The following is an 8,433-nucleotide window of genomic DNA, read 5'->3' on the forward strand; positions in this document are numbered from 1 at the left end:
TTCAGCAGAGACGTGGAGAGGTTCTGGTAGTTCGGCAGAGATGTGGAGAGGCTCTGGTAGTTCGGCAGAGACGAGGAGAGGCTCTGGTAGTTCGGCAGAGACGTGGAGAGGTTCTGGTTGTTCCGCAGAGACGTGGAGATGCTCTGGTAGTTCCGTGGTGTTTAGACTGGATTCAGGAAGATCAATGGTGACTTGACTCTGCTCATGAAGATCATTGGTGACTTGACTCTGCTCATGAAAATCAATGGTGACTTGCATTTGCTCATGAAGATCAATGGTGACTTGCCTTTGCCCATGAAGATAGTCGGGGACTTGACTTTGCCCATGAAGAACACTGGTGACTTGACCTTGTCCTTGAAGATCAATGGTGACTTGACTTAACTCCTGAGGTCTAACTGTGGTAGTGCCTAACTCATGAGTGTCAACGGTGACTTGACCTAACTCATGAGTGTCAACGGTGACTTGACCTGACTCTGGAGGGTCAACTGTGGCTGTCATCTTGTGCAGAGGCACTGGACAGGTGGCCATCTTGTGCCATGACTCTGGACCGGCGGCCATCTTGTGCAGTGGCGCTGGGCCGGTGGCCAACTTGTGCTGTGGTGCTGGGCTGGTGGCCACCTTGCGCTGTGGTGCTGAGCTTGTGGCCATCTTGTGCTGTGGCGCTGGGCTGTTGGCCATCTTGCGCTGTGGCACTGGGCTTGCGGTCATCTTGCGCTGTGACGCCGGGCTGGCGGCCATGTTGCACCGTGGCGTTGGGCTGGCGACCACCTTGTGCTGTGGCGCTGGGCTGGCGTCAATACTGTGCAGTGGTGCTGGGCTGGCGGTCCTCCTGTCTGTGGACCCCGGTCTAGAGTCAGCCATCCCACCGGCAGAGACAGGTGTGTGCTGTGGCGCTGGGCTGGCGTCAATACTGTGCAGTGGTGCTGGGCTGGCAGTCCTCCTGTCTGTGGACCCCGGTCTAGAGTCGGCCATCCCACCGGGAGAGACAGGTGTGGCTGGGGTATCCCATGGAGGCCAATGTTGTAGGTAGAACACGAATTCCCAGAAATCAAAAGCATCCAACTGATCCATTTCCTTTCTCGGCACCGGGTCATCCAGACCGGTGTTGAAAATGTCTTTCAGGGCCGCATCATTATATCCCATACCATCCTCCAGGGTCCAGAACACTTGTGCCATTCCACCCACCTCATTCCCCTCTTGGCGGAGGGTGGTTAATCTGATGAATTTCGCCCTCCGCTCCACCATACTGGCTGGGGAACGGGAATGAAGTCCCACACCGCTGGATCTCGACATGATGGAGTCCTTCTGTTACGTTGGGGAACCCAGGGAAACACAGGAGATGAGAGATCCAAACGCAGTGTGAGTTTAATGGGTAATCCAAATAGAGAATCCAACAAGCAGAGGGTCACAACAAAAAATCCATCCAAAACAAACAAACAAACAGGGAAAGGAACAGGAATAGGAATAGGAACTAGAAACTAGGAATGCGAGGAAACTGGGTGACAGAAAGTAAGGACTCCATGAAAACAAACAGAAACAGACCGGTTAATATAGGCAGGGTAATGGCTATCAAGTGAAGACACCTGAGTGCAATTAACAGGAGTGCAATTACTGTGATGAAGGGACAAGGCTTTGTGGGAATTGTAGTGCCTGCGGTCAGGTGCGTATGGGGAAGTAAGACCACTAGTGGAGACCCAGGGAAACAGAGACCAGACACCATGAAGGTAAAGTATTGTATGAAGATAAGATGGGGAAATGTATAATGGTGGAAGTCAATTATGAAGGACGTGAACTGATTTTAGTAAATGTACATGCAACAGAGGAGAAGGAAAAGAGAGTTTTTTATGTTTGAAGAAGTATTGTAAAAAAGTATAAAGAAAAAGTAATGACGGGGGATTTTAATACGGTTTTTAGTAAACAAGACATTGCAGAAAGCAATGGTTTTTAAAACTGACAAGGGGAGAAAAAAATTAAAAGCATTAACGGCAGAAAATAATATGATAGATGTGTGGAGAGAAAGAAATGAAAAGAAAAAAAGTTTTCAAGAAGGCAAATAGTGGGGCAGTTTGGGTGCGAAACAAGAATTGACTTTATTTTATGTATGTAATAATTTTATTTTATTATTTTATGTACGAGAAATGTGGAGAATTTTATAGAAAATATTAAGCATGAAGAAACATAAAAATTAAAAGCGCTAAAAAAATTTTTTTTTTTTAAATGGACTCAGATAAAGTGCAAAGAGGGCCAGGAATATGGGTTTTAAATACAAAAATGTTAGAAAATGAAGACAATGTTTTAAAGGTTAAAGAAATTATATAAAAAGAAAAGGAAAATGAAATGTATGAAGAAGATAACAGAATATGGTGGGAGAATGTAAAGTTTTTAATAAAAAAATTCTCGATTAAGTATTGCAGTATAATACGCAAGTGGAAAAGATACAAAAAAAAAACAAATAAAGGAAAGTTTGGAAGTGGAATTGAATAAAGAAAATAAAGATATATAAAAGATAAAGGAAATGGATGAAAAACTGATAAAAATAGAGGAAAAATAATATGAGGGGGCGAGGTTAAGAAGAAAAACTAAATATACTGTGGAGGGAGAAAATGCAAAAAGTTTTTTATATTTGGAAAAAAGAGAGGAAAAGCTGAAAAAATAAAAGAGATAAGAAGGAAAAATGGGGAAGTTGTAGAAGGTAATGAAAAGATTTGAGAAGAAATAAGGAATTTTTATGATTTTTTTTTAGTGCGAGGGGTGTAGAAGAAAACAAAAAGCAAGGAGGATAAAAATGAATGCGATCAAAAATCAGAGAAGAAGATTGATAGTGCAATACAGCAGCTGAATAAAAAAAAAAGTCCAGGAATAGATGGTTTGGGAAGTGAATTTTATGTATATTTTAAAGAGATTTTAACAAAGATTTTAAAGGAAGTTTTTAGTGAAATCTTTGAAAAAGAAGTTGTTAATGAAAGAATGGGGATGGGGATAACAAAACTGATATATAAAAGGAAAGGAGAAAAAGTAGATTTTAAAAACTATAGGCTGATCACGATGCCTAATACAGATCTTAAGATTTTAGCGAAGGTTTTAGCAAACAGGTTAAAGGAAGTAATGCCAAGTATAATCGAAACAAACCAAGCATATTGATTAAAATGAAGAGATATAGCAGACATCACAATGAGCATAAGAGACACAATATGGTACATGAAAGAAAAAAATGAAGATGGTTACGTAATTAGTTTAGATTTTGAAAAAGCATTTGATCGGGTTGAACACGGGTATTTATTTGATGTTTTAAAGAAATTTGGTTTTGGGGGAGATTTTATCAAATGGATTGAGATTATAAATAAGGGTGCTTTAACGAGAATAAAATGTAATGGGTTTTTAACAGAATGTTTTAAAATCACAAGATCAATAAGACAGGGTTGTCCGCTTTCAGCGTTATTAAATTCACTGGCCCCCCAATCTGAGCCTGGTTTCTCCCAAGGTTTTTTTCTCTATTCTGTCACCGATGGAGTTTCGTTTCCTTGCCGTTGTCGCCTCTGGCTTGCTTAGTTGGGGTCACTTCATCTACAGCGATATCATTGACTTGATTGCAATAATGAACTGCCTTTAACTATCATTTTGCATTATTGACACACTGTTTTCCTAATGAATGTTGTTCAGTTGCTTTTCAGTTTGCATTTTGGACTAGCTGTAGTTTGTTTACTAAGCGTGCAGGACAACCACCCAATAAAGCATTACAACAATCTAACCTTGAGGTCATAAATGCATGGATTAACATTTCTGCATTTGACATTGAGAGCATAGGCCGTAATTTAGATATATTTTTTAGATGGAAAAATGCTGTTTTACAAATGCTAGAAACGTGGCTTTCTAAGGAAAGATTGCGATCAAATAGCACACCTAGGTTCCTAACTGATGACGAAGAATTGACAGAGCAACCATCAAGTCTTAGACAGTGTTCTAGGTTATTACAAGCGGAGTTCTTAGGTCCTATAATTAACACCTCTGTTTTTTCAGAATTTAGCAGTAAGAAATTACTCGTCATCCAGTTTTTTTATATCGACTATGCAATCCATTAGTTTTTCAAATTGGTGTGTTTCACTAGGCTGCGAAGAAATATAGAGCTGAGTATCATCAGCATAACAGTGAAAGCTAACACCATGTTTCCTGATGATATCTCCCAAGGGTAACATATAAAGCGTGAAGAATAGCGGCACTAGTACTGAGCCTTGAGGTACTCCATACTGCACTTCTGATCGATATGATACCTCTTCATTCAATGCTACGAACTGATGGCGGTCATATAAGTACCATTTAAACCATGCCAATGCACTTCCATTAATGCCAACAAAGTGTTCAAGCCTATGCAAAAGAATGTTGTGGTCAATTGTGTCAAACGCAGCACTAAGATCCAATGGAACTAATAGAGAGATACAACCACGATCAGAAGATGAGAGCAGGTCATTTGTAACTCTTAGGAGAGCAGTCTCAGTACTAAGATACGGTCTAAATCCTGACTGGAAATCCTCACATATACCATTTTTCTCTAAGAAGGAATATTATTGTGAGGATACCACCTTTTCTAGTATCTTGGACAGAAAAGGGAGATTCAAGATTGGTCTATAATTAACTAATTCGTTGGGGTCAAGTTGTGGTTTTTTTAATGAGAGGCTTAATAACAGCCAGTTTGAAGGTTTTGGGGACATATCCTAATGACAATAAGGAATTAATAATAGTCAGAAGAGGATCTATGACTTCTGAAAGCACCTCTTTTAGGAGCTTAGATGGTATAGGGTCTAACATACATGTTGTTGGTTTAGATGATTTAACAAGTTTATACAATTCTTCCTCTCCTACAGTAGAGAATGAGTGGAACTGTTCCTCAGGGCGTCTATAGTGCACTGTCTGATGCGATACTGTTGCTGACGGCTGAATGGTTGCAATTTTGTCTCTAATAGTATTAATTTTAGAAGTAAAGTAGTTCATAAAGTCATTACTGCTGTGATGTTGGGAAATGTAAACACTTGTTGAGGCTTTATGTTTATTTTTCGTGAATTTAGCCACTGTATTGAATACCTGGGTTATGTTTTTTTTCTTCTAAAAGAGAAGAAAAGTAATCGGATCTAGCAGTTTTTAATGCTTTTCTGTAGGATAGGTTACTTTCCCGCCAAGCAATACGAAATACCTCTAGTTTTGTTTTCCTCCAGCTGCGCTCCATTTTTCGGGCTGCTCTCTTTAGTGTGCGAGTATGCTCATTATACCATGGTGTCATACTGGTTTCCTTAACCTTCCTTAAGCGTAAAGGAGCAACTGTATTTAAAATGCCAGAAAAGAGAGAGTCCATAGTTTCTGTTACATCATCAAGTTGTTCTGAGGTTTTGGGTATGCTAAGGAATTTGGATACATAAGGAAGATAACTTAAAAAGCGGGGTTGCATAATTTCAACACTATCCATATCAATTCCATGTGACAGTATTAAGTCTTGAGTATGATTTCGACAATGAGTAGGTCCTGAAACGTGTTGTCTAACTCCAATAGAGTTCAGAATGTCTATAAATGCTGATCCCAATGCATCTTTTTCATTATCAACATGGATATTAAAATCACCAACTATTAAAACTTTATCTGCAGCCAGAACTAACTCGGATGAAAAATCACCAAACTCTTTAATAGTCTGTATGGTGCCCTGGTGGCCTGTATACAGTAGCCAGTACAAACATCACAGGGGATTTATCATTAACATTTGTTTCTCTGGATAATGTTATATGAAGCACCATTACTTCAAACGAGTTATACTTGAAAGGCTGCCCTCTGAGAAATCCTGAAAATGTTGTTATATATTGAAGCAACTACTCCCCCTTCGCCTTTTAGACGCGGCTCATGTTTATAACAGTAATCTTGGGGGGTGGACTCATTTAAAATAATGTAATCATCAGGTTTTAGCCATGTTTCTGTCAAACAGAGCACATCTAGATTATGATCAGTGATCATAATATTTACAAAAAGTGTTTTCGTAGAAAGGGATCTGATATTCAATAAGCCAAGCTTTATCATTTGTTTATCCGTATTGCATCTGTTTTTAATTTGTTGAACTTCAATTAAATTGTTACTCTTAACTTGGTTTGGACGTTTTTTGTATTTTCTAGTTCAGGGAACAGACACAGTCTCTATAGTGTGATATCTAGGTGAAAGAGTCTCTATGTGCTGAGAATTAACTGACCTCTTTGACATGAGGCAGCTAGCAGACGGTCGGTTTAGCCAGTCTGTCTGCTTCCTGACCTGGGCCCCAGTTAGTCAAGTATAAACTTTAAGTCTATTTGCCACATTTCTAGAAAGAAGAGCGGCGCCACCCCAGGAGGGATGAAGACCATCTCTTTTCAACAGGTCAGGTCTGCCCCAAAAGCTCGTACAATTGTCTATGAAACCTATGTTATTTTGTGGGCACCACTTAGACATCCAGCTATTTACTGATGACAATCTGCTATGCATTTCGTCACAACGGTAAGCAGGGAGGGGCCCAGAGCATATTACAGTGTCTGACATCATGCTTGCAAGTTCACACACCTCTTTAATGTTATTTTTAGTGATCTCCGACTGGTGAAGTCGAACATCATTAGCACCAGCATGAATAACAATCTTACTGTATTTACGTTTAGCATTAGCCAGCACTTTTAAATGTGCCAAAATGTCAGGCGCTCTGGCTCCCGGTAAATATTTGACTATGGTGGCTGGTGTCTCTATATTCACGTTCCGTACACTAGAATCGCAAATAACTAGAGCACTTTCATCAGGTTTCTCAGTGGGTGCATCACTGAGTGGGGAGAACCTGTTTAATGTTTCGATTGGAACAGAAGAGCAGTGTTTTGACCCACGAATATTCTGCCTCACTGTCACCCAGTTGCCCTGCTGCAGGGGCTCTGTTGCCGGAACCGAACAATGTACAGGAATCCCTGAGCTAGACGCTTTCAAAGCCGTATCTAGAGCCCTAACATTCATACTGTCCTCAATTAAAGTTTGGATGCGTGTCTCTAATTCTGAAATCTTCTCTGTCAGCCTATTTCCCTGCATTTATCACATGTGAACCCCTCATCTGCGACAGAGATAGATAGACTGTAAATGTGGCAAGAGGTGCAAATAACAATAGCAGGAGAAGCCATTAATCACCGTGCTTGATGAAATATTCTTACCACAGTTGTTTGATGAACTTGTGAAAAACTGGAGCGAGAGAGAGGAGAGGAGAAAAGAAAACAGCGATAGGTTCGAATTAAAACGCTAATGACAAGCTAATGGGTGCTAATGCAATGCAGGTGTACTGCACTCAAGGATATAAAAAAAATAGGTGGGATAAAATAGGTGGGAGACCACCTGGGAATACGAGGTGCTGTAAGCTTTTTGGAAATTTTTCACTAATTATATAATAATCTTGCAAAAAAAAAAAAAAAAAAAAAAGTCAATGCCCTATCTCTGAATGTTAGCAGGTTTGGGTCTGGTTAATACTTGGATGGGAGACCGCCTGGGAATACCAGGTGCTGTATGCTTTTGGGTTTTCTTCCATACTTATATAATGTACTAATTGTCACTAATGTCACTAATTATATAATAATCTTGCAAAAAAAAAAAGAGAGAATGCTCGGTCTCTGAATAAAGATAAAATGGGGAAATGTATAGTGGTGGAAGTAAATTATGAAGAACGTGTATGGAGTCAAAATAATGCTGTATATATACGCAAAAAAATTTTGTTTTGCAAAAGAAAATAAAGTTTTGCAAACTAAAAAAAAAAAAAGGCTATGCCTGATCTCGGAAGCGAAGCAGATTTGGGCCTGGTTAGTACTTGGATGGGAGACTGCCTGGGAATACCAGGTGCTGTAAGCTTTTGGGTTTTCTTCCCTACTTATATAATGTACTGCCAATTAGAGTGGCTGATCTTTAAATAGCCCTCTCTTTGCAGCAGCCTTCGCTTACGGCCATACCGACCTGTCAATGCTCGATCTCATCTAATCTCGGAAGCTAAGCAGGTTTGGGCCTGGTTAGTACTTGGATGGGAGACTGCCTGGGAATACCAGGTGCTGTAAGCTTTTTGGAAATTTTTCACTAATTATCTAATAATCTTGTGCAAAAAAAATAAAAGAAAATAAAAGAAAAAAAAAGAATCAATGCCTGATCTCGGAATTTTAGCAGGTTTGGGTCTGGTTAGTACCGTATTTTTCTGACCATAAGTCGCACCGGACTATAAGTCGCATTTATTTAGACCCAAGAACCAAGAGAAAACATTACCGTCTACAGCCGCGAGAGGGCGCTTTATGCTGCTTAGTGTAGACTACAGGAGCACTATGCAGCATCTCTGGCAGCATAGAGCGCCCTCTCGCTGCTGTAGACGGTATTGTTTTTTATTAGTTAATTTCTCTTGGTTCATGTCAAATTAATTTTGATAAA

At 39.9% G+C, this 8,433-nt stretch overlaps 1 non-coding gene across 1 annotated transcript; it reads left to right on the forward strand.

Annotated features, from left to right (window-relative positions):
* Positions 1-7,956: 7,956 nt before the first annotated feature.
* LOC132105060 (5S ribosomal RNA) lies at positions 7,957-8,075 on the forward strand. Its single transcript, XR_009423772.1, has one exon. It is a non-coding gene; the product is annotated as a 5S ribosomal RNA (ribosomal RNA).
* The last annotated feature ends 358 nt before the right edge of the window (positions 8,076-8,433 follow it).

The sequence above is a fragment of the Carassius carassius genome, chromosome 25 (assembly GCF_963082965.1).
Source record: "Carassius carassius chromosome 25, fCarCar2.1, whole genome shotgun sequence".
Classification (NCBI taxonomy): domain Eukaryota; kingdom Metazoa; phylum Chordata; class Actinopteri; order Cypriniformes; family Cyprinidae; genus Carassius; species Carassius carassius.